Here is a 27,658-nt window from a genome sequence, read left to right as displayed (position 1 = left end):
ACGTCTGTGTGGATGCCCAATTTGGAGAGCAGCGATTGAGCCTCGGGTGGATTTCTGGCTGTTAGTAGTTTCCCCTGATGCCAAACCAGGATACGGAACGGGAAGCCCCAGCGATATTTGATATTGTGCTGGGAGAGCAGGGAAGTGATGGGCTTAAAGTCCCTAAGCTTGGCCAGGGTAAGGGGGATAGATCTTGGAAGATCTGCAGGGAGACCATTTGGAAAGTCACAGAGCTCAATCGCCGTGCTTCCCTCATGATGGACTCTTTCGCGGTGAAGTAGTGCATTCGGAGAATGACGTCTCTAGGCTGAGAAGAGTCTTGGGAGCGGGGCTGAAGAGCGCGATGTGCTCGGTCCAGGAGAAGGTGGTCTTCGGGGGTATCAGGTGACAGGAAGGTGAAGAGGCGCTTGAGGTAAAGTTCAAGGTGGGCCACTTCAACGTCTTCTGGAATGCCCCGAATCCTTAGATTATTCCTCCTCGCTCTATTATCCTGGTCCTCATGCTCCTCCCGCAGCTGGGCAACATCTTGGCGGAGTTGGTGGAAGTCAGTCTCAACAGTTTGCTGGAACGTCACCACCTCCTCCACTCGCCGCTCAAGTTGGTCCGTTCTGGAGCCAATTTCGGCGATATCAGACTTCAGGGAGTGGAGAGCTTGAACGGAGGTCTTGACATCCCGCATCTCCTTAAGGAGGGAGAGGAAGTCTCTGCGGGTGAGAGGTGTGAGATCGTCGTCGTCGGGGTCAGAGTCGGGGGTACCTTGAGGGTGGTTGGGAACGTCGGGCCCATTCTTGGCAGGGGTGCTTTTTTTGGTAAGGAATGGTGTGAGATCCGATCCCTGTGGTTTTTTGCCACCTCTATGCATCCTGTACGGTTGAGAAGGAGGGTAGACAGCCGGAAAAGGGGGTAGAGATGGCGCTCCAGCAGTGTGGCTCAGGCCCAGGGGGGGTAAGGCGGGAGCATTAGCGAGACATCACAGCGCGGCCAACAAGGCAGCGTGTGTGGGGCAGGGCCGAGGGGCCCCATCGGCCAGGAGGGCCCACGCAGTCATGGAGGGGAGACCGCCAGTCGGGAATCACAGGAGACGTGCTGTCGCAATCCGCCCGTTAGCCCACACGCAGGGTCTGGGAGAATGGAGCCCGGCCACGGACCAGCCAGTGACCAGGGTGGTGTCGACCTCTGGGGAGCTAGGAGGGGCAAGCATTCCCGGCAGTGGAGAGTGTCGTCCCAGGCGCCGGGGGAGGCAGGGGGCCGCAGGTAGAGCCAGCGTTAGAAAGGTCGGGGGGGGCGCTGAGGTGTGGGCTCCAGGAAGCCTCAGAAGGGGAGCCAACACAGGGAGCCGAAGGCCTTGTGAGATGAGGTGCAGACTCCACGGGGTCACTACAGGGGGGCCCCCAGCACGGGGACCCGGGCCTGCCAGGCCGCCAAAAGTATGTCAGGCACCGGAGCGTTCCGAGGGCTCATCTAGCAGGGCCAGGGAGGGTGGGCAAGATGGCCCAGGGCAGAGGCAGGCCGGAGCCACCCGTCAGCCCCCACCGTAGGGCGGGAGTCCTATTGACTATATCTCTCCCCCCAGCCGCTCGGCACCCCCGGCCCTCACCTTCACTCCGGCGGCGTCGGGTCCCGGCTTCCGGCTATAGGAGCGCACGGAGGTCCGCGTCTTCGTTGATGCTGCACTGCGGGCGGGAGCGGGTGCAGGGGAGCTCCGGAGTAGCTCGGAGGGACCAGGCTGGAGGTAGGCGGCGGGGATCCGGCCCGTGAGGCCCCGTTCGGTACCCCGGGACCGGAAGCAGGAGCTGCGTCACGGCGCTCGGCAACAGGAGAGGTCCCGGCTTCACTGAGACCTGCAGGCCGCAACCCACACAGACACAGGAGGTGTCTGCCGGCTCAGCAAGGATGGCAGGTTATGGGGGGTCCCAGGCGGGTAGCAGGGTGCGGGAAGGGCAGTTTTCAGAGGCCCTGGCAGGAGCTCCAGCTCCACACGTCTTGCTGCCTCAGAAGCCAGGCCACGCCCCCGTACATCTGATGTCTTAATTTTTTATTTTTTATAAATTTGCAAAAATCTCAAAATAACTTTTTTCACGTTGTCATTATGGAGTATTGTGTGTAGAGGGAAAAAAATAATTTATTCCAGTTTGGAATAAGGCTGTAACATAACAAAATGTAGAAAAAGTGAAGCGCTGTGAATACTTTCCGGATGCACTGTATAAGATTCTAGAAAACCTAAGCACTCCAGGGTTCAGTTCCAGAACACGAAAGTGATTATTAAGCGTACTCTTACAGAATGCATGAACACTGCAATGTTTCAGGCTGCTATGTGTCCATTATCAAGCTACCCTTCAAACTGAGCAGACAGGTTTAAATTAATTTATTTGACAATTGCACCAAACATCAACTGGGTGATGTCACACTGATGACAATTTGATCATAAACATCAACATTTGAAATAAAGCTAGTGAGAATAAGGAAAACAACAAAACACCATGGTAAGTCTTTTAAACAGCTTGTCAAATATTACTGTTGTCAAAACACTGTTGAGGTCATAGCGATCACACAAGAAAGCCAAGCCACCAACACTTTGGATCAGATACTATAGTACAACATCCATATAGTACAATAATACATTTCAACCAAAGTTCAGTAAACTTAAACAGATAAAAATACTTATGTCCATTGTTTAGTTCCGATACAAGCCTTCCAGTCTTGGGCCAGTCCAGTCCTCCCAAGTTTCCAAAGGGATTCCAAACTAAAATCAATGTTGGTCCATCCACTCAGAGACATGCCAGAATGAACCTTTCCAGCTAAAACACCCATAACCAATAAACACGGATGTTACAAATGTATAAAATACATCACATGCAAATCCATGATCACTGATGAATTCTACAAGCATGCCAAAGTAGAACACCTATTTAGAATAGTATTTTAATTATCCTCTGCCTTAGTACAGTTGTGGTTTATTTACTAATATGACCTTGTGAGATCATTTACGCCGGCAATACAGAAAGCACAGTATGTGAATGAATGGCTACAGATCACTCAAAAATTCTAAATGCAAAGTCAACAGGGGTAAATAACCAACCTGTGGCAGATGAGTCACAATCTGGAATAGTTGAGACAGGTGATAACTCACCACATCCCAGTACCTGCCAGAGGGGTTGGCAAAGCCAATCTCCTTCTCCGCCTGGAGGCAAGCTGGTTCCGTAAAGTCTCACTGTTAGCCCATGGGACCTTTATGAACAATATAGCCTTTCATGTTTCTTGTAATTCTTTCACTCTAATTTTAGATCTCTCTCCGGTCTATCATTTTTCTAAGTTTTCATCAATGTATAATACGTATGTTCCCATCATACTATACACCGTGATTTTTCCACTTTGTTTATTTTGGGTTTGTCATATGTTTTATACATATTAGCTTTCAGTATGATACCATCAGCCAAGGAGTTCTTGCAATGTTTTTGTGTTTCCTGATAAACTAAGTACATGTGGTTAATCAATTCGCTTGTTTCCTAGAACTGCTTGCAACGTGTGTGGCTATAAGACCTTCCTACATTACTGTATACATCTGCTAAACTAGGGCTTGATTCAGAGGGAATACATAGCTTTTACCGGATGCCGGGATCCCGACCACTAGTATGCTCACTGCACTCGTCACAGGATCTATTCTCCAGCTATGGGGTGTCGTGGACACCCACAGAGGAAGAAAAGCCTGTGGCGCCGGTATTCAGCTGCGGCATTTCACAGCCTGGCAAGATATTGGCATCAGCATTGTGACCTCCGGGATCCCGACAGGCGGTCTCGTTATTGCCTCCCGATATGGATATGAATGCTAATGACGTCACAGCAGCATATGTGTATGCAGCGACTGTGTGAAAATATGCAAATTCTACAGTCGTCGGAATTGGTGGTTTTGAGAGTCCAGGTGGCTGCCTACAAAGACTTAGTGTTAGTTGCAAATTAGTCAATTATCGAACTTCTAAGTAACCCTAAAGTCTTGCAGTTTGGCCGCAGGAAGCAGGATGCCAGAGCAATTGCAGCTGCATATGGGATCGCAGTCGCAGGCACAGACACGCCCTGAAAACAGTTACGACACCCCTGAGTTTTTGCCGCCTCTCTCATAACTGCACAAATGGTTCATGACAATCACTTTTGAAATAAATCCTCACTGGACTGCCATTGCAAAAGACCAACGTGGTACATGTGCAGTGCCGCGATGATCTTGTCACAGTGATCCAGTGCACAGCTGACCAAAAATTGCTCAACTGCGTAAATATCAGATACCGCTTCTCCCACATGTATGACCCCATGATGGCGGCCCTATGTGCCTTTGTTATTATTAGTGCTATGCCAATATGCAGGGCAATGTAAGAGCGGTCAGTGGCACTGCCCATTCCAACACCTGCAGCTATTGATTTCAACAGCTACAGGTGTCATTGCCCCATCACCACAGCAGGGACAGCTCTGTCCCTGGCTGCAGCAGCTGCTGGCTCCAGGCTGTATGTGAGATCTCATGAGAGTAGTGAGACATTGGCGTTTCTATAATGGGTACAGTTTGTGTGGTGCACACGGGCCCCTGAGTCCAGGGGGGGCCCACACCGCACCCATTTCTCCTATACTTGCCTTTCAGGAGTCCATTGCTGACCGTGTGTTGGCCACCTCCTCTCCCATAGCCATCGTGCAACTGCTAGCGCACTGACCACTAGAGACTCTGGCACAGTGCCAGAGTCTACAGCGCATGCACAGGACTCCGAAAAAATGGCGCGGCGGGCCAGAGTCTACAGCGCTCTGAGCGCTAGCAGCGGTGCGACGGCTATGGGAGAGGAGGGGGCACACACACGGAGTCTGCACATGGGTCCCCTCCTCTCTAGAACGCCCCTCTAGTGAGATCTTGTGTATGTGCCCCGGAGCCGGCCAGTGAGAGACACAGAGCATCAGCACTAAGCTGATGCACTGTCGAGCACTGGCAGCGATTTCCGGAGGGAGAAGTTTTCATTCCGCCACTTCGGCATCAGAGATGTTAATACATCTCAGCGCTGCTGCTTCCTGTTTTGCCTCAGTAAAGAGGCAAAGCAGGAAGTGCTATATCTCCGCATGATAAGTGCGGGTATAATACATTTACCACAAATGTACTACATCTTTGAAATGTTGGAGAACATGTATGTGTATAACATTTTCTAGGCAGTTTAGCACTCATGGTGCTGCTTTTTTTTTTTTTTTATACTATGCTTTATTTACAATTATGATGCAAATAAACTGATGCCTGGTTAAATCTAGATATAAGAATGGGCACTATTATAGGTAAGACCGGGATAAAATTATATAATCGTCAGGATGTAATGGGGTGCGAGATTATTGTGCAGGTCAAACCCGAACCTTCTCACACATTAGTAGGTGCGAATTTGTCCCAAAGCTCGCCCGATGTAATAGCCTGTGAGTTTTTAAGTTTGAGGTTATTACATTGTGTGATGTCGGGGAAGTTTTTTAGAATGAAAACTCGCACAATGTAATGTGAGTTTCATTACATTGTGCGAGTTTAACAGAAAAATGCACAAATCAGTGATATCTGTGCATACTTCTGTCTGTAAAAGTAAAAATGATTACAAAAGTAAAAAAAAAGAGATGTGAAGTCCTGTTTCCCCCACCTCCCCATTCCAAAACATAACCAGCCCCAGTCCTGGTTGCTAAAATACAGGGGGAAAAATGCGTAGGGGTTCCCCGTATTTTAACAACCAGCACCAGGATCTTGGACCAGTCCTGGTTTCAAAAATACAGGGGGAAAAGGACATAGGGGTCTCCCGTATTTCTGACATCAGCACCGGGCTCCACTAGTCAAGGAGATAATGCCACAGCCAGAGGACACATTCATATAGGTTCCTGCGGCTGTGGCATTACCCCCCCCCCCCCAACTAGTCACCCCTGGCTGGGGTTCCCTGGGGGAGTGGTGGCCACCCAATAAAGAGGTCAGCCCCCTCCAGGCACCCAAGGGCCAAAGATGAACCAGAGGCTGTCCCCGCCATCTGTCGGCTGTGGATGGCAGGCTGATAGCCAATAAAAGTTTAAAAATAAATATTGTCTTTTGCTGTGGAACTACAGTTCCCAGAAAGGCTCCCCTGCATGCTGTTACTTGGAGAACCACAAGTACCAACATGCGGGGCATTAAAGGGCCCGCTGGTATCTGTAGTTCTACAGTAAAAGAAATATTCTAATAAAGACATGTCACACACACCGTACATAGTAAAACTTTAATAAATCACACTTGCATACTCACATATACTTACCTATATCCCACGCAGCCATTCATGTCCCCTTGTCCAGTAGAATCCATAGGGTACCCGGAAAAAAAAAAAATATATATATATATATATATATATGTATATGTGTGTGTGTATATATATATATATATATATATATATATATATATATATATATATATATATATTCTCATATTTTTCCAGAGGGGGAAAAAAACGCATCAAGTGTGTACACATGGATCCCCTTTTCCCAAATGACGGGTCCTCTCGTGACCTCTGTCACTTGGAGACCTGCTAACTAATCAGGGACCGCTACTTCATATCGCTCTCCTGATTGGTTGTGCGCTCTTGGACTGTCAGTAAAGCAGAGCCCATAGGCTATAATGGGTGGAAAAAATTCCACATTGTAGTCTTTGGCGGGAACCTGCGGTTTACTACAATGTGCACCTGCCTTTTTTGGGGGGACTGGCATATTTAAACTTGTTCAATTGAAATGGTAAATTAGCTTGATAAAGGGCACTTGTTTAATATTTATAGGAATACCTACTATTTCTTTAAAACAGATTATACTAATGAGTGTTCAAATAAATATTATGTAAACCCGGCCTTCTTTTTCTCCTCTTATGGGTCTATTCCCAGGAGCAGCAATAGCTGCACAATTGTTTAGGGCATTAGTCCCACTCACATGTCACTAGCCCTTTGTTCTTAGGGTAATAAATTAGGGCCCTGTAGGTGTACTTTACTCACAGCTTGATTTGATCATGGTGTTGTGGCTTAGTACACAATCCAAGCATGTCCACATGGCCATAAGTACACTCAAAGTCTCTGCAACTTCTGTTAGTTCTTACTTATACCTCTTTCAGACCAGAAATGCAGGGTCTTACCAGGGAATACGGTCCCGGGATCACGCAGGGACATTCCCGGGTAAGACGCCTTGCATACCGCAGTCAGTAGCCCGGCATATTGCCGGGTTGCTGACGTCAGCGGTGACGCGGCGGGGGTGGCGCAAGAGATCACATGATCTCTAAGCGCCGCCTGCTACATAGAGAGTGAACGGGAGCCGGGGCACATTGACCCGGCTCCCGTTAACACTGACCAGGTTCCCGGGAAGATCCCGGGACCAACCCTGGAAGATAGCAGGGTTGAAATGCCGGGGCAGGAATCCCGGGATTTTGACCCTGTACCCTTTCACACTGAGAAATTTCCCGGGTTGATGCGCGTTCATGTGCATTAACCGGGGAAATGTTGGCTGGTGTGAAAGGGGTATAACAGTAGCCCCTTGGCAACTCTTTCTGGGAAGTCTGGGAAATACACATTAGCTGTGCTTATAATGCGAAGAACCACCCTCCAAAGCAATTATTTCTTTGTTTCATTTTAAGACTACAAACACAATATATGAGAAACATCCAATAAACAAAGTTTTTGGGTTTTTGTGTTTTGCACAATGGACAGCATGTGATACAATCCTAATTGACGTTACTTCCCTATTACTATAACATAACACAAATACTAGGTGAAGTGTGATGACCACAGCAAATGCAGGAATGATACAAGCAGCATGTGGGCAACATATCCTGTGTGCTGACTTATACAAGATACAGTACTGTGATCTCTAACACCACAACCCATTGCCTATGCTTTCACAGTGTACTGTCACTGTGATGTGTATTTGTGCATATAACTTTCAATCTCAGATGATCACAAAGATATTAATTGATTTGAATCCAAAACACAGTGATTAGAAAAAAATGCTCTTGAGTATTGCGGGAAATGAAACTGAAATATAGCACCAGTTCAAAAGGATTAAAATAAGAGCTTCATGAAGGTAAGGAGACTTTTATCCACACACTTCTAGTCTTTACATTTTGTATATAAAATAATCTTGTCACATGTGAATTAATGAGAGTATTTGTGTGTTATGTAGTAGCAATTTTATCCCATGTCTTCTTAAATCTCTCTTTTTTTTTTTATCTGTAATCATGTTATAAACAACTCAGTCCCCCCACCCAGATAACTAAACTAATTCACTATCAAACATTATTTGTCCTATCACTGACTCTTTCAAAGACTCCCAAAGTAGCTCAGTGCTGGACCTGCTATTGTACATACTGTATGTGCCCTAGTTTAAATAGCAGTGAAAGAGCAGGATTAACGAGCTCACTCTTATCATAGTTGCTGCAATCTCATATGCGACATTGTGGCGCCCTAGGGTTAATAATGCAGGGCCACCACTACATGCTTGTCCATGAATGAATGTTACAGGCACCAGAGCAAGGGTCACTTGAAGCCCAATACAAAATGTCAGCATTGGTTGTGCTTACCTACTGTACTTATTAGGCATTCAAAATGTACCTACTACCAATAAAGGAGTGCTGCTGTAATAAACAGTATAGGATATCTCAAGTCATTTTGGTGAGATAATTAAACAGCTTTGTTAACAAACAGCCTCTGTAAAAAGAAAAAAACAAGCATCATAACTACAGTACGTTGAGGTAGCAGCAAGTTTAATTGCCGAATACTGTTCATTCAGTGGTGATGGGATGTTTGCGTCTTCTCAGGGTACAATTCAACTCTTTGAGGTTTCTTAGTGGTGAAATTTGCTAAGATGGGAGTTCTATTTAAGATGGGATGTTGCCCATAGCAACCAATCAGATTCCTGGTATTAACTTCTTCTAGAAGGTCCTAGACAAATAAGAAGTAAAATCTAATTCGTTGCTATGGGCAACATCCCATCTTAAATAGAACTCCCATCTTAGTTAATTTACCCCTTATTTTCCTACAGAAGTTATTGTTGTTAATGATCTGTTATGGCGTGCTATTAATTTCATAGAAAAGCCCCATCTATATAAAGCTTCTCTCAGTGCTGTAGTTACAGAGTGGAATGGTCTGGTTTCTAGTTTTGCAGATTACAAGTCATTGTAAACTTTGAGATCTCCTAATATTTCATAATATTTCTCTTACGTCCTAGAGGATGTTGTCGACTCCGTAAGGACCATGGGGTATAGACGGGCTCCGCAGGAGACATGGGCACTCTAAAGACTTTAGAATGGGTGTGCCCTGGCTCCTCCCTCTATGCCCCTCCTCCAGACCTCAGTTAGATCCTGTGCCCAGAGGAGACTGGGTGCACAGCAGGGGAGCTCTCCTGAGTTTCTCTGAAATAGACTTTTTGTTAGGTTTTTTATTTTCAGGGAGCACTGCTGGCAACAGGCTCCCTGCATCGTGGGACTGAGGGGAGAGAAGCAGACCTACTTAAATGATAGGCTCTGCTTCTTAGGCTACTGGACACCATTAGCTCCAGAGGGTCGGAACGCAGGTCTCACCCTCGCCGTTCGTCCCGGAGCCGCGCCGCCGTTCTCCTCACAGAGCCGGAAGATAGAAGCCGGGTGAGTATTAAGAAGAAAAGAAGACTTCAAAGGCGGCAGAAGACTTCAGATCTTCACTGAGGTAACGCTGCGCACCATTGCTCCCACACATACACACACAGCGGGCACTGTAAGGGTGCAGGGCACAGGGGGGGCGCCCTGGGCAGCAATAAAAACCTCTGGGGACACTGGCATATAAAGTAGATACTGTAGAGGCAGTATATTAATAAACCCCCGCCAGTATAAATAATTTGAGCAGGACCGAAGCCCGCCGGTGAGGGGGCGGGGCTTGATCCTCCAGCACTAACCAGCGCCATTTTCTCCACAGCACACTGCAGAGAAGCTGGCTCCCCGGACTCTCCCTTGCTGAACACGGTTACAGAGGGCAAAAAAGAGGGGGGGGGGACATTTCATTGGCGCAGTGAGTGTATTTATACATATTTATATAAAAGCGCTGTACTAACTGGGATTTTATTCCAGTGTCCGATAGCGCTGGGTGTGTGCTGGCATACTCTCTCTCTGTCTCTCCAAAGGGCCTTATTGGGGGACTGTCTCCATATAGATATATCCCTGAGTGTGTGGGGGTGTCGGTGCCGACACCTGATTGGTTGGATATGTGGACTGTTTTAAATGCAAATGTGGCTTTATTACATAAGAGATTGGACAAAGCAGAGTCCAGGGATAAAACAGGGAGTCAATCAATGGCTTTGACTGTGTCACAGGGCCCTTCAGGGTCTCAAAAACGTCCCCTGTCCCAAGTAGCAGACACTGATACCGACACGAATTCTGACTCCAGTGTCGACTACGATGATGCGAGGTTACACCCAAGGGTGGCCAAAAGTATTCGTTATATGATTATTGCAATAAAAGACGTTTTACATATCACAGATGACCCCTCTGTCCCTGACACGAGGGTATGCATGTTTAAGGAAAAGAAACCTGAGGTAAACTTTCCCCCATCTCATGAGCTGAACGCGTTATTTGAAAAAGCTTGGGAAACTCCAGACAAAAAAATGCAGATTCCCAAGAGGATTCTTATGGCGTATCCTTTCCATGCACAGGACAGGGTATGGTGGGAATCCTCGCCCAGGGTGGACAAGGCTTTAACGCACTTGTCCAAGAAGGTGGCGCTACCGTCTCCAGACACGGCAGCCCTCAAGGATCCTGCTGATCGCAGACAGGAAACTACCTTAAAATCAATTTATACACATACGGGTGCTTTGCTCAGACCGGCAATAGCATCGGCTTGGGTTTGTAGTGCGGTAGCAGCTTGGACAGATACCTTGTCAGCTGACATTGATACCCTAGAAAGGGATACCATTTTATTGACCTTAGGTCACATTAAAGACGCAGTCGTATATATGAGAGACGCTCAGAGAGATGTTGGGCTGCTAGGTTCGAGAGCCAACGCCATGGCGATTTCTGCTAGGCGAGCCCTGTGGACCCGCCAATGGACGGGTGATGCCGACTCAAAGAGGCATATGGAAGTTTTGCCTTACAAGGGTGAGGTTTTATTTGGGGAAGGTCTCGCGGACATGGTTTCCACAGCTACCGCAGGTAAATCTACTTTTTTGCCTTATGTTCCCCCACAGCAAAAGAAAACACCACATTATCAGATGCAGTCCTTTCGGTCGCATAAGTCCAGAAGAGGTCGGGGCTTTTCCTTCCTCGCCAGAGGTAAGGGTAGAGGGAAAAGAATGCCTGCCACGGCTAGTTCCCAGGAGCAGAAGTCCTCCCCGGCATCTACTAAATCCACCGCATGACGCTGGGGCTCCACTGAGGGAGTCCGCGCCGGTGGGGGCACATCTTCGACTCTTCAGCCACGTCTGGGTTCAGTCAGACGTGGATCCTTGGGCGATGGAAATTGTATCCCAAGGCTACAAGCTGGAATTCGAAGAGGTGCCTCCGCGCCGATTTTTCAAATCGGCTTTACCAGCTTCTCCCCCAGAGAGGGAGATAGTTTTAGCTGCAATTCAAAAGCTGTGTCAACAGCAAGTGATTGTCAAGTTTCCCCTAGTTCAACAGGGGAAGAGGTACTATTCAACCCTGTTTGTGGTTCCGAAACCGGATGGCTCGGTCAGACCCATTCTAAATCTAAAATCCCTAAACCTATACTTGCAAAAGTTCAAATTCAAGATGGAATCGCTCCGGGCAGTTATCTCCAGCCTGGAAGGGGGGGATTTTATGGTGTCAATGGACATAAAGGATGCATACCTTCATGTCCCCATATATCCCCCTCATCAGGCAAACCTGAGATTCGCTGTACAGGACTGTCATTACCAGTTTCAGACGTTACCGTTTGGGCTTTCCACGGCCCCAAGGATTTTCACCACGGTAATGGCGGAAATGATGGTGCTCCTGCGCAGGCAGGGAGTCACAATTATCCCGTACTTGGACGATCTCCTGATAAAAGCGAGATCGAGAGATCAGTTGCTGATAAGCGTGTCGCTCTCCCTGAGAGTGCTCCAGCAGCATGGCTGGATTTTAAATCTACCAATGTCACAGTTGGTTCCAACAACTCGGCTATCGTTCTTAGGCATGATTCTGGACACGGAATAAAAGAGAGTTTTTCTCCAAATGGAAAAGCCCAGGAACTCCAGAACATGGTCAGAGACCTATTAAAACCGAACAGAGTATCAGTTCATCAATGCACTCGAGTAATGGGAAAAATGGTGGCGACCTACGAGGCCATCCCCTTCGGCAAGTTTCATGCGAGGACATTTAAGTGGGACCTTCTGGACAAGTGGTCCGGGTCCCATCTTCAAATTCATCAGAAAATAAGCCTGTCCCCCAGGGCCAGGGTGTCTCTCCTGTGGTGGCTGCAGAGTGCTCACCTTCTAGAGGGTCGCAGATTCCGCATTCAAGACTGGGTTCTGGTGACCACGGACGTGAGCCTCCGTGGATGGGGAGCAGTCACACAAGGAAGAAATTTTCAGGGACTATGGTCAAGCCAGGAGGCTTGTCTACACATCAACATTCTATAATTATGGGCCATATACAACGGCCTACGACAAGCGGAGAATCTTCTTCGCGACCTACCGCTTCTGATTCAATCAGACAACGTCACAGCCGTGGCTCATGTAAACCGCCAAGGCGGGACAAGCAGTAGAGTGGCAATGGCGGAAGCCACCAGGATTCTTCGCTGGGCGGAAAATCACGTAAGCGCTCTGTCAGCAGTCTTCATTTCGGGAGTGGACAACTGGGAAGCAGACTTCCTCAGCAGACACGATCTCCATCCAGGAGAGTGGAGACTTCATCAAGAAGTTTTTGCAGAGATAACAAGTCTTTGGGGACTTCCTCAAATAGACATGATGGCGTCACGCCTCAACAAGAAGCTTCGGAGGTATTGTGCCAGGTCAAGGGACCCTCAGGCAGTAGCGGCAGACGCCCTGGTGACACCATGGGTGTTTCAGTCGCTCTATGTGTTCCCTCGTCTTCCTCTCATCCCAAAAATATTGAGAATCATAAGACAAAAAAGAGTACAGACAATACTCATTGTTCCAGATTGGCCTCGAAGAGCCTGGTAGTCAGATCTTCAGGAGATGCTCACAGAAGATCCATGGCCTCTTCCTCTCAGGGAGGACCTGTTGCAGCAGGGGCCATGCGTGTTCCAAGACTTACTGCGGTTACGTTTGACGGCATGGCGTTGAACACCGAATCCTAGCTGGGAAAGGTATTCCGGAGGAAGTCATCCCTACTCTGATAAAGGCTAGGAAGGAGGTGACGGCGAAACATTATCACCGGATCTGGAGGAAGTATGTATCTTGGTGTGAAGCCTAGAATGCTCCTACAGAAGATTTCCACTTGAGCCGTTTTCTCCACTTTCTACAGACAGGAGTGGATATGGGCCTGAAGTTAGGCTCCATTAAGGTACAGATTTCGGCCCTATCTATATTCTTTCAGAAGGAATTGGCTTCTCTCCCAGAAGTCCAGACTTTTGTAAAGGGAGTGCTGCACATTCAGCCTCCTTTTGTGCCCCCAGTGGCACCATGGGACCTTAACGTGGTGTTACAGTTCCTAAACTCTCACTGGTTTGAGCCTCTTCAAACAGTTGAATTAAAATTTCTCACTTGGAAGGTGGTCATGTTGTTGCCCTTGGCATCTGCAAGGCGGGTGTCAGAATTGGCGGCTTTGTCTCACAAAAGCCCCTATCTGATTTTCCATGTGGATCGAGCAGAGTTGAGGACTCGTCCTCAATTTGTGCCTAAGGAGGTTTCATCGTTTCATATGAACCAACCTATTGTGGTGCCGGTGGCTACGGGAGACTTGGAGGATTCCAAGTCCCTTGATGTAGTCAGGGCCTTAAAAATGTACGTAGCCCGGACGGCTCGGGTTAGGAAAACAGAGACACTGTTTGTCCTGTATGCAGCCAACAAGGTTGGCGCTCCTGCTTCTAAGCAGACTATTGCTCGCTGGATCTGTAACACGATTCAGCAGGCTCATTCTACGGCTGGTTTGCCGTTACCAAATTCGGTAAAGGCCCATTCCACTAGGAAGGTGGGCTCTTCTTGGGTGGCTGCCCGAGGCGTCTCGGCTTTACAGCTTTGCCGAGCAGCTACTTGGTCGGGTTCAAACACCTTTGCAAAATTCTACAAGTTTGATACCCTGGCTGATGAGGACCTCATGTTTGCTCAATCGGTGCTGCAGAGTCAACCGCACTCTCCCGCCCGGTTTGGAGCTTTGGTATAATCCCCATGGTCCTTACGGAGTCCCCAGCATCCTCTAGGACGTAAGAGAAAATAAGATTTTAAACCTACCGGTAAATCTTTTTCTCCTAGTCCGTAGAGGATGCTGGGCGCCCGTCCCAGTGCGGACATATTTCTGCAAGGCTTGTATATAGTTGTTGCTTACATAAGGGTTATGTTACAGTTAAGATCAGTCTTTGGCTGATGCTGTTTTGTTCACACTGTTAACTGGTTGCGTATATTCCAGGTTATACGGTGTGGATGGTGTGGGCTGGTATGAATCTTGCCCTTAGATTAACAAAAATCCTTTCCTCGTACTGTCCGTCTCCTCTGGGCACAGTTTCTCTAACTGAGGTCTGGAGGAGGGGCATAGAGGGAGGAGCCAGTGCACACCCATTCTAAAGTCTTTAGAGTGCCCATGTCTCCTGCGGAGCCCGTCTATACCCCATGGTCCTTACGGAGTCCCCAGCATCCTCTACGGACTAGGAGAAAAAGATTTACCGGTAGGTTTAAAATCTTATTTTCCTAATATCTCCTAATATTTCCACAGGGGAAGGTATGGCAGCCTTGATCAATTTTTCTTTTACGTGAAATAAGTGATTCAAAGCCGAGTGTCCTTTGGTGATTCTTTTGGGGCATGACTTGGTTTGGGCAGTCCATGGAGATGATACAGAATGAGTAATACATCAGTTTGGGTATCTCTGCCCATGACAACTAAAGCAAACACACGCATTGGCACCTACTTGTGTCTTTAAATCATTATGCATGCTTGTTCCTGGAGAGGCGAGATGTGAGGGTGATGGTATGTCTGATCAGAGGTTCAGTAGAGTTTGAACATTTGCAAACACATGCAGACCAGGCGACAGACACGCCCAAGAAAGCGCTATATGCTTGTAGTCATTGGGAGATGCAATGATGATGATGATGATGATGAGAGTTGTCAGCTTGGGAGCTTTCTTTTCAATTAGCTTTGCTTATGCTTCTGTAAGTATGTTTACAGATGTTTGTCATATATAGGATGAATGTTGTAGCTACTGTAATAGAAAGGCTTTGAAGTTGTATTGATGCTTAATAGCAAATGTGTATTTCACTAGCAAAACAAATGTTTTAAAACATGGGAGTGAATGCGTAGGATGCATGGCTGTCATAAACTGTGCATCTAGTGACAGTAGCAGCTGTGTATGGGCACACAATTCCAGCTTTTTTAATAAATCCATTTTGTGGCACAATCGCACCAATTCTACATCAGCCCAACCTATTCAGAAGGTTCTGATCTGACGCTGCAGCTGTTTTCTGAATAATGATGTACGGTACTGTAGTCGCTCATGCCAGAAATATTTGTGGTTTCCTGTATTCCTCTTATCTTGATGTTGCACCTCCAATACATGTTATCTAGGTCCATCAGCTTGTCCCTTATTGTGGTCACTACTCTTTGTGGGGTTTCCTGAGCAGTTATCATATTTTTATGTGACCAACACCTCCATTCTATATGTGGTCAGTCCCAATTCGTACATTTCTATTTTCAAAGGGTGATATTAGCTCTGATTTAGATGTCTGGGTGTTTTTTCTTGCCCAACATGAAAGGTTGTTTACTAGGACATCTCTCAGTGCATCACTATTTTATATATTTGATAGAAAATTTTTTAATATACTGTAGACCTATAAGTAGTGGGTGACATTCATTTGTTGTGGTTGCTTCCTTTAGTTTGTTTTATCCTTGAATTATTCCAAACTGGGATACATTTTTTTTTAATTCACATATAATTTTAACCTACTATTCATGAAGCAGTGAAAGTGTGGAGAAGTGAGCCAGTGGAGAAGTTGCCCATGGCGACCAATCAGCTGTTATGTATAATTTTATAGTATGTAAATTCTACATGTTACTTCAATGCTGATTGGTCGCCATGAGCAACTTCTCCACTGGCTCACTTCTTTTACAAACTTTTCACTGCTTCATGAATAGACGCCTTAGTGTCTTCAGGTTTCAATTAACTATATTCTAGATATTACCCTTGAGTTTAAGAAGATAGTATAGACTTTTTAAGCTTAATTGATTTAAACATTTCTGTTCAATGCTCAATATAGTAGTGACTCTCTGATAGTTGGTGCAGTGGGGCTCAGTTGCACGGGTCAGGCACATAATTTATTTTTATTCCTTTGGATCCATCCAGAGCAGGGATTCAATTTGTGTGAGTGGTCCTGCTCTATTGCGGAGGACTCCAGAAGAAGTGATGCTGAGGTGAAGGGCGTAGCCTAGGCCTCCGGTGGCCAATCAGAGCTCGTGGACTGGCAGGGCCAGCCCCAGATTGGATGCCGGCCCGCAAGCTTTGATTGGCTCACATGCCGGCACCATCTTGCAAATGGCCACCGGAGACGGGACACATCGAGGGTAAGGAGAGATGCACGCTGCGCTCTTCTCCCCTCAGACTCAGACAGGAGATGTGTAGGCAGCAGCGACAGCAAGAGCAAGAGGGTGAGCACTATTACCAGGGGTACTGACACTACTACGCGCAATGTGTAATTGGCACTACTGAGGGCTGTGTGTAACTGGCACTACTGGGGGCTGTGTGTAACTGGCACTACTGGGGGCGGCACTACTGGGGGCTATGTGTAACTGGCATTACTGGGGCTATGTGTAACTGGCACTACTTGGGGTTATGTGTAAGTGGCATTACTGGGGGACAATGTGTAACTGGCATTACTGGGGGCTATATGTAACTGGTATTACTGGGGACATTATGTGTATATACGGCACTGCTGGGGCATTATGTGTATATACGGCACTGCTGGGGCATTATGTGTATATACGGCACTGCTGGGGGCATTATGTGTATATACAGCACTGCTGGGGGCATGATGTGTTTAAAAAAATAAGTTTATGTACCTATTGATGTCCCATCCCTTTTATAGCTCCACCCACAGCCCATTTATGCCCCGCCCACAGTTCCTGAACTTATTTTCCTCCAAAAATAGCACTGGCTAAGACACTTTTGATACATCATGTAATATATCTGCATGTAATATATCTGTGCGCATAGTGGGGGTAATTCTGAGTTGATCGCAGCAGGAACTTTGTTAGCAGTTGGGCAAAACCATGTGCACTGCAGGGGAGGCAGATATAACATGTGTAGAGAGAGTAAGATTTGGGTGGGTTATTTTGTTTCTGTGCAGGGTAAATACTGGCTGCTTTATTTTTACACTGCAATTTAGATTGCAGATTGAACACACCACACCCAAATCTAACTCTCTCTGCACATGTTATATCTGCCCCCCCCCCTGCAGTGCACATGGTTTTGCCCAACTGCTAACAAAATTCCTGCTGCGATCAACTTGGAATTACCCCCCGTATGTGTAGATCATAATCCTCTATGAACAAACCCCTTTTATCTTTTCTGATTATGTGATATGTAACACTAATTGAATTGAACAAGGCTATGTGAAATGTTTGTGTCCTTTTCCATCACGCTCACACTGAAGTTGATGTATCAAGCATTGAGAGGAGTTGGAGTAGTGGTCCAGTGGAGCATTTAGCCATAGCAACCAATTAGCTTGTACCTATCATTTTGTAAAATGTACTTGATAAATGTTACCTTGGAGCTGATTGGTTGCTATGAGCAACTTCATTCTATTTACTGCTTGGTACATCAATCAATTTTATTACAGTATATCCTTCCTTTTAAATATTCTGTAACTCTGCCTGTTAGATGGTCACATACTGTACAGTTTAATAGTTTGTCACTTCAGAATCAGTGGCGCATCTATAATGAGTGCAGTATATGCAGTGCACACAAAATCACAGTGAAAATTGCGTCGGCTGCATTTCTCAGCACATATGTGCATGCTCAGTAGTACAGTGCCAGAGTCGTCCTTGTACATGCGCCTGAATACAGGCATGTACATGTACAGCCTTATAAAGAGTATGATAGCTGTATGTTCCCTATCGGGACTGAGCAATTTGGAACCTATCCATTTTCTCACCTTTGTACGTGGCCAGAAATGTATCTATGAAATAAGGTTCATGCCCCAATATGCAGCAACCATGCAATAAGCTTGAAACCTCAAAAATAGTGATATATATTTTCATATGATAAATTCACAAAAGGCAGATATATAGATGGAAATTGTAGCATCTCCTATGACTGGGCTCGATATGTAGTCCATATGTCGACATTTGAAATGTTGACACCATGGGGTAAATTTACTAAGATGGGAGTTCCATTTAAGATGGGATGTTTGCCATAGCAACCAATCAGATTCCAGGTATTATCTTCTAGGTGTTAGATAAATGAGAAGAAGACTCTGATTGATTGCTATGGCCAACATCCCATCTTAAATAGAACTCCAATCTTAGTAAATTTACCCCCATAATGGTATGACTGTGGACACTAATAATGTCAACATGTTCAAAAACTTGACATTCAAAATGTCAACTATGACCATGTCGGTATTTTTAAAACAAGATCCATTTGTCTTGTGGGGTTGTCGTTTTGCACTTCATAAATAACATCCTGAATGTTGTGCTTTGTTGGCAGGGAAGGGTTCGCATAAAATAAAATTTCTATAATGTGATATTGAGAAATCATTTTTATTCTATGATATAATCAGTAATACTGTAAGTGATAATAATAAGGCAGCTACAAATATAAGCAGTAATCTATAAATATATCATATGGTTTACTTGTAACATAAATCAGTGGCGGCATTGGGGTCGGTTACAGGCAATGCTGCCAACACTTTGCTGGCATGGGCATGGCCTCACTGAAGTCCCCTGTTTACGTCACTATGGGGGCATGGCCTCGCAGAAAGCCACCCCCAGTTGCATCATTCTGTCGGTGTGCACAGCATCCTTACAGATGCTGGGCTGCCCCTGGAGAGATCTAGCTGCACTGCTGGCTCCTTCTCAGTGACAGGAGCCAGGCGCTGCATGATAATGTCACACTGCAGAACCCGGCTCCTGTCACTGAAGAGGAGCCTGCATCCCTGGAAGGGTGACACCCGGTGTGCCGCCCCCCCCCCCCCCTTCCCCTAGTGACGTCTCTGACATAATTAAATCATTGTCAAACAAGAGTGGCTAGTGAATGGGGGAAGGAATTACCATCTATCCAGATCACTATTCATTGGTCCGGATTCAAATGTGCTCTTCCGCCTTCCGGATGTGATTGCACATGCCGGCAGTATTCTAATGTTTCTGCTGACGGGCGCGAGAAGTTAATTTCAACTTGTCACCCCCGAGGATAGCAAGCTGAAATGCACGTAAAGAGACCCGCCCACATTGGTCTTTCATGATCGCGCCCATTAGTTTAGTTGGGTTTAGGTGCTTTGCGTGTGTAAACCCAACTGTACTGGGCGCGATCGGGACAATAATGGGACCATTTTAATACTGCCCCTCTATGTCCCGTCACTTTAAAGAGAGATAGGGGGTGCGTTAAGATTTCATTTCCTCCCGTTATGTCTTTAAAAGTGATCTGCGTTCACTATAATGTGACGTAAAAGAGATCTGGCAGATTGTGGTCAGATGCAACAGTTTCTTACCAGTTCCTATAATAGTTTACCAGTTAATGTGGAGCAAATTGCATCCACCAATGTGTTCTGTGGAAAGGAAGTTACTATAACAGAAGCATAGAGGTCAAGCACAGACATGGGAACGATATTCTTCATTTAGCTTTTTGAAGGATTGTGGGCTGAGCCTTCAGACAGCTTACAAACCCAACACAGATGACACTGTGTGTATCTAACGCATTAAGCTCATCTGTACTATTTGACATTTAAACAACTTGTGAGCAGACAATTACAAAACACTTTTTTTTTTTTTTCAATAACTCAGTTTAATGTTTGCAAAAGTATTTTCAAGACGATCTCCTGGATGCTACTGCGCTCGAAACACGACCAGTATTGCATGTATATCTAGGACATGCGAAATCTCTCAGGCGTGCAACTACTAAGTCAGGTTAGTAGAAAGACAATAGCATTTTGTGTTACTGTTTTTCGTGGGGATTTTCTATAAGCAGAGAGCTTGTTATAAGACAAATCTACAGACCAGCACACGCAGTATACACACAACAGCTGCAATTGTGTATGCTGGATTTTATTTCTGTTTTTTAAACTTTTATTTTTATCTCTGGTATTTATTAAGCATTTGTTGCTGGCGGAAACATTATTTATTTTAGTATTCATTTAGTTTAATGGCTTTAAAGTTTCATGAAAGGCTGTTTTACTGCAGGTTTAAAAATTACATTTACAACCGGATAATTTCTAACTTCTGTGTAGATAGAAAAAAATTGCACAATAAGTCCAGTTTATAGTCTTCTGCTCTTGCTCCAATGTCCTCTCAGTAGTTACGGCACTTATAACAAGGACACCAATATTTTATAGGCAATTTTATTTATAGTCTTGAGTACTAGCTTTACAGTCGTGAATTAAGATACAGGTTGAGTCTCCCTTATCCAAAATGCTTGGGACCAGAGGTATTTTGGATATGGGATTTTTCCGTATTTTGGAATAATTGCATACCATAATGAGATATCATGGTGATGGGACCTAAATCTAAGCACAGAATGCATTTATGTTACATATCCACCTTATACACACAGCCTGAAGGTCATTTTAGACAATATTTTTTATAACTTTGTGCATTAAACAAAGTGTGTATAAATTCACACAATTCATTTATGTTTCATATACACCTTATACACACAGCCTGAAGGTCATTTAATACAATATTTTTAATAACTTTGTGTATTAAACAAAGTTTGTGTACATTGAGCCATCAAAAAACAAAGGTTTCACTATCTCAATCTCACTCAAAAAAGTCTGTATTTCGGAATATTCCGTATTTCGGAATATTTGGATATGGGATACTCAACCTGTATATATAATTCTCACTGCTGTGTAAGACTATAGATAAGCAGAATGTGGAAGTACAGTTTTAAAAAATAAAATTATTTTACTTCTGTACATATATTTACAAAACAAAAACAGTGTCTTATATTCAATAGTGTGTAATGCCTCAGATGATTTTCTATTGACAAGCAAAATGCTAACAAGCAGGATTTGCTGGAACGTGTAGTTCATCAAAACCACTTATCTATAGTCTGTTGCAACCCATATGCAATTTTCATCTTTAAGAATACTTTATTGTCATTATCAAAACAACAATGAAATGTCAATGAAATTATCATACAGTAAAAACATCCTGTACAGTAAAACATGTCTCATTTATTATGTATCCCATTTCATTTAGACCATTTAATGCACGTATAGCTGTTGGGGAAAAAAAAAAAAACTATTAAGCTATTAGACTGAATTAGAAAATGTTGAAAACTCAGTGTAGTCAAACAAAATGATCGTCATTATTTGTATAACTGTTCTCTGGTGTTTTATATCTGAAAAGAATTCACTGGCATTGAAATCGGACATTAAAATTACAAATATGGGTCCTTAGGGAATTGGTCAGGGACAGCTCAAATTTGAAACACACACGGAAAGCATTTAATAAATAAGTGGGAGACTTTACACAGAAGGACATTTTTTTTTTTAAAGTAAAGCTGGAAATAAGTTACTGGGCATAGAAAACACATTGGTTTAAAAACATGATATCATACCTCCCAACTGTCCTGATTTTCACGGGACAGTCCCGTTTTTTGGGGACTGGCCCACCCACGGGCCGCAGTGTCCCGCAGTGGAAGGGGGGGGGGGGGGGGGGCAGTTGGGAGGCTCCTGTCACTCGCTGCCCTGAAAAGCAGAGCAGTGGTGAATAGATACATCCAGTAATGAGAGACAGAGGGACTAGGGGCATACCAGCAGCTCACAAAGCGCTGGGGAGGCCCCCTCAGTGATGGACACGGGAGGCATGGCTTACATCTGCTGCTTTACCGTAAAGCCACGCCCCATTTACTGAGGCCATGCCCCTTTTTTCGGGGGAATCGCAAGCCAGGAGTCCCGATTCTAGAAAGCGGAGAGTTGCAGCCAAGACTCGGCAATGTTTAGGTGACATCTTTGGCATTTCCTCCGTATCTGTGCTAAGTTTGCACATGCACAGAGTGGCCATGCATAACTTACTGGAAACGAGCTACAGGTGCATTATGGGGAATAACAGGAATGTGTCAGTCTCTTCCCAGCTTTGCTCCATGACTTTAACCTTGTAAGTGTACTTAACTCCATCTTCAGATAGGATTGTTTTTTTTACAATAGTTTCGCATTGCAAATCTTTTATAATTTCTTTATATTGTAGAAGTGCACAAACCCTATTGGTAGCTATGGGCCTGCAACTTCCAGTATGTGAAACAGAGTGTTTCTCGCTGTTTCAGCGCTTTATACTGTAGATAGTCTAAATCTACTGTATTTAATCTGCTATAGAAGCAAAAGAAAAAAGGTCCTTAGTACTTTTATAAAGAGATCATTACGGTTTACTATGCTAACGGTGATTTTGAATTTACCACTCAGAAAAGTTGCTCTTTTAATTAAAATATTTATGCAAAAATTCTACACAAATCAGCCATTTAAGCTAAAAAAGGCAACGTTGTAAAGTTTCTCATTTTGGTTTAACTGATTTAACTGTGGGCTGAGAAACTGAACCATGTATTCAGCAGCTACAGTTGAATATAAATACTGATAGAATTGTGAACAAATTTGAGGTACTTGAATTGGTCAACTTACTGTAGTACAAATTTTGAATCAGTTCTAATAAATCAAGCAACACAAGCATTAAGACAGTACAGTAAATTAGGTTACAACTGTCTTAGATGACTTTAATGCACTACTGTCATCATTACTGAAATGCATAATACTGCCCTTTTTGCATTATACACTTGTATTGTTCAACACATTTTTACTGTTAAACATAACAAAAATGGTAAAAATTGCATCTGCAATACAGAATTGGAACAATTTTATTGTTCACTTGCTCAAAATTGAAAAATAGGAGTATTTATTAAGACAAATCTTAAAAACCTTGGACCGAACCGTAAAAATAGAAACAATTCACAAATACGTATTTCTTCTCCATATTGTGGATTAATGTAAATACTGTGCCCTAACTTTGTTGCAGTTACTTATAATTTGTTCACTGATTTTACTGGATTCTTGATTTTCACTCTAGATCAAGTACAATAATACAATATTTCACATGCAGAGCCAACATGATTTATGTGATTTAAAGAGACAGTACAATAAAGTATACTGGAGCATTTACTACAGCAGGCAAAGAAAGACTGATGTACTGACTATGGGGAAATGGCTGACATGTCATATGAAGTATCTATATATTAATAGCAGAAGAACGACTTATGAGTGACATAGTTCTATGATTCCATTGTCTGGGCATCATAAACCAAATTAAAGGTCGTGATCCATAGAATTTCAGAAAAATATTGGCGTTGCAATTGGTTGCTTCGTTTCAGAGTTATGTGGCAAAACGTCCGCCTGCCAATTACAATGCATCACCATTGTGCTCTGGAAAATGTGAGAGCTGGTGAACTCTCCCTGTGCACCTGCTGGGTGACCTGGAACATGTGACATGCTGGGTGGTCTGGAAACTGTGAAAGTTATCTGCAGCCACCTACTAAGCAGGGATTTTTCAAAATTCAACTCCTAAGGGGGTGAAAAGGGGTAAAATGTTCTGCACAGCAAACCTTTGACCGGTTAAAACATCAGCTAGTTGTTTTTATGTTTTATTTATATGGCACCACAAGGGTTCCTTAGCGCAGCACAAAGGGAATAGTACTTACAACAAGATTACAAAATACAAAATGACATACATAATTACAGGGAAGAGTAGGTTACGGTAGTCAAGAGCAACAGATAAAGAGGGCGTGATTCAGAGGTGCAGGCAGGTCATGTGCAGCTGCCATTTCTCATAAATTCCCAAGTGCGTCAATATTTAAATGCAAGTTTATGCATTCCCCTTGTGCACTATCATGCAACAGCCTTAACAAACCCTGCTACGCCCACTTTGTATATCTGAGCAATGCTCAAGTACACTGGTGGATCTGATTACTCCACTATCAAAGCACCATGAGTTGCAACATCAACTCCTCAAGCAGCCCCTGACTGGTGCAGACTCTCTCTTGTAATCTTTCTTAAGATGTGGCCACTGTGGCTGCGACAGAGACAGGGCCAGGCTGGGACTAAAAATAGGCCCTGGCATTTTCGAAGCACACAGGCCCACCTCTGTGACTCCTCCCCTTACTATTCCTGACTCCTCCCACTTATTAGTCTATGCTCTTACAAATATAATTAATATTCTAACAACATACAAGCGTACATCATTCTCTATTAAAATACACACAACCAGTGGTTGAAGAGGAAATTTTTAAGTGGGGGTATGGAAATGTGAAGTTTGTAATTATGCGCGCGCCTCCGGAAAAGGGGGCGTGGCCACTCAAAAGGGGGGGGTGGCCTTTAGTGTAGTTTACCACACCATACACCCCTTATACGCATTATGCACCACAATAGTAGGACCGCTTATACTATCTAGTACTGGTGCCTCTTTCACATTATACCACACAGTATGAGCCAAAATTCACATTATAGCACCAGGTATGAGCCGAAATTTACATTATATGCCCCCAATAGTGCAGTGCCAGATCCACAATTGCCCCCACAGTGCCAGGTATACAAATGCCCCACAGTGCCAGATCCACAAATGCCCCCACAGTGCCAGATCCACAAATGCCCCCACAGTGCCAGATCCACAAATGCCCCCACAGTGCCAGGTATACAAATGCCCCCACAGTGCCAGATCCACAAATGCCCCCACAGTGCCAGATCCACAAATGCCCCCACAGTGCCAGATCCACAAATGCCCCCACAGTGCCAGATCCACAAATGCCCCCACAGTGCCAGATTCACAAATGCCCCCACAGTGCCAGGTATACAAATGCCCCCACAGTGCCAGATCCACAAATGCCCCCACAGTGCCAGGTATACAAATGCCCCCACAGTGCCAGGTAAACAATTGCCCCCATAGTGCCAGGTATACAAATGCCCCACAGTGCCAGGTATACAAATGCCCCCACAGTGCTAGATCCACAAATGCCCCCACAGTGCCAGATCCACAAATGCCCCCACAGTGCAAGGTATACAAATGCCCCCACAGTGCCAGGTAAACAATTGCCCCCACAGTGCCAGGTATACAAATGCCCCACAGTGCCAGCCAATTGCCCCCACAGTGCCAGCAAGGTATACAATTGCCCCCTGCTTACCGCTGCTGCACTGCTGCTGCTGCTGCTCCTCCTCCGGGCTCCGGCTGTGAGGGACGGGTGAGTCAGGAGAGGTAGCGCCCGCCAGCGCGGCTGTGTCTGGCGCAGCGGCGTATAGCGGACTTCGTTCAAACCAGCCGCCAGTTCGTGAGCCAATCCGAGCTCGCGGACCGGCGGCTTCTGATTGGCTGCCGGTCCGTGAGCTCTGATTGGCTGGTTTGAAGTCCGCTATACGCCGCCGCGCCAGACACAGCCGCGCTGGCGGGCGGTCTCCTCTCCTGACAGCTGAGACATGCTGCCGCCGGACTGAGCGGCAGCGTGTCTCAGCCAGCACTGGACCGGCCCACATGGCCATCGGCCCTTCTGGCATTTGCCAGAAGTGCCAGATGGCCAGTCCGGCCCTGGACAGAGATCACAGCTGCATACCGAAACATGACACTCCCATAACACGCCTATGACACCTCCTCTTTTTGAGAACACTTTAGACCACCACCCAGTCTCTACCGTGAGTCTCCTGTGGATTGCAGAAGGCTTCTCAAGTAATAATGATGTTATATAGAAATACGTACGCCGTCGCACACCTTGGTTCATGCATGCGCAGTAAGGGTTTCCTAGACTTTTCCCTCATGCACAGTAGCAAATAGTCGCTCAGCTGTGCAAACATCAGTAGTGCTTCTACCTCGGAATCAGGCCCAGTGATGGTGTGACTGACAGTTCTGGTGACTTCTGTGGGAATATTTACTTATTATTGTTCCAAGACGTGACAATTATAATATCTTATCGCCACTATTTGTTGCAATAACAAATAGAGCACCCCCAGAATGTACTACTGTACACATGAAGGAACAGAAGCCCTTTCTCCCCAATGTGTAAAAGTACAGTGATTGCATTAGCGCTCTTAGGTAGTCACTGTTCTAATAAAAGAGAGCATAGCAGCAGTAGAGGATCTTGACACGGGCAAGCAGGACTTTTGCCCGGGGCGCTGCCTTCCGGGGGGCGCCGCACCAGGGCAAGATCCGCTGCTGCTGTGTGCCCCCCGCTGCCCGCCTGCTGCCGCTGGCCGCTGCCCCCCCGCTGCCGCTGTGAAGGGAAACTAGACGCGTACGCGTCTAGTTTCCCTTCGTGGAGAGGTCCTTTACTGTGCGGTGCGCGATGACGTCATCGCGCACCGCACATCATTTCAGTCTGTACAGGGGGCGTAAATGACCACGCCCCCTGTACGAAGCCACGCCCCCTGTTGCCGCCCGGGGCGCTCAGAGCGCCAGAACCGGCCCTGCATAGCAGACCCAGATAACAGTGAATTGGGAGGGGGGGGGGGGAGGGAGGACATCTCAGAGAGGAGAGGAGGATGGTGTAAAATGGAGGGGGGGGGGGGTGGAGGATTCAGTTTTAGAGCTGTTTACCTCAAGAAGGCACCCTGTCATCCAGGAGAAGATGGCCGACAGACAGCACGTGACAGGGGCGAGGATGGAAACTAAAAGTCATAGGTAGATTTATAATCTGGGGTCATGGCTGGAATGCAGTGTAGCATCTAAGGTACAGTAATTGTTTGCCATGGTGTTTCATACCACATGACTGTGGGAGGAATGCATCAACGCTACAAATGCGGCCAAACCTCTAAAAATGCCGTTTTTGGAGGTTTGTCCGCTTACCGCTTATGCATCAAGCTCCAGAATGTGATACATTCCAAAGCTTGGATGGGTAACACCATCTTTATGTGGTATTACCCTATAAAAGCCTAGCCCCATGAGAGGGATCCACTTTGAATATCCTGACTTTAGGTAGTTCTAAAATTTATGGAGTGGGTACCAATTTTTTCTTAAACAATTGTGGGACTGCGATGCGTACGCAGCACGGCATGCCGCATACGTACGCATCGCAAGCGGCTCTCATTAGAATGAATAGGAGCCGCTCATGCATATGGCTCCCATTCACTATAGTGTATAGCGTAGCGTTTTGCTGCATCCTGTGTGCTGCAATACGAACGGACACATCTGTATAGGCACAAACAAATATATTTATAATTTAGCCCTTGTTTAAACATTTCACATTGAGTGAGTCACAGTGCTAAGAAGCTAAAATGAAAGAAGTGTCAGACTGAAAGGAACATTTCTCCAGACAAATGGTTTTGCGGAGATTGTGTGCAAATTGAACAGGAGGCTTCT

The 27,658-nt window shown here is 45.6% G+C and overlaps 2 protein-coding genes across 13 annotated transcripts in view; one reads left to right on the top strand and one right to left on the bottom strand.

Moving 5' to 3' along the window:
• MED12L (mediator complex subunit 12L) overlaps positions 1 to 27,658 on the bottom strand; it is a 1,138,385-nt gene that overhangs the window by 731,787 nt on the left and 378,940 nt on the right. The gene's annotated exons all lie outside the window — the stretch shown is intronic.
• The window catches only part of P2RY14 (purinergic receptor P2Y14), an 80,243-nt gene that overhangs the window by 47,864 nt on the left and 4,721 nt on the right, over positions 1 to 27,658 (top strand). The window contains exon 1 of one of the 5 annotated variants that reach the window (XM_063916071.1): positions 7,865 to 8,073. The exons of 2 other annotated variants lie outside the window; for them this stretch is intronic. The gene's annotated coding sequence lies outside the window, so the exon portion shown is untranslated. Of the gene's footprint in view, positions 1 to 7,864; positions 8,074 to 19,961; positions 20,243 to 22,357; positions 22,436 to 27,658 lie in introns of those variants that run through there. 2 more of the 5 variants (XM_063916070.1, XM_063916073.1) reach the window with 2 other exon arrangements.

This window comes from Pseudophryne corroboree, chromosome 4 (assembly GCF_028390025.1).
Source record: "Pseudophryne corroboree isolate aPseCor3 chromosome 4, aPseCor3.hap2, whole genome shotgun sequence".
In the NCBI taxonomy this organism is placed as follows: Eukaryota; Metazoa; Chordata; class Amphibia; order Anura; family Myobatrachidae; genus Pseudophryne; species Pseudophryne corroboree.
This window is presented reverse-complemented; position numbering and strand designations above follow the sequence as displayed.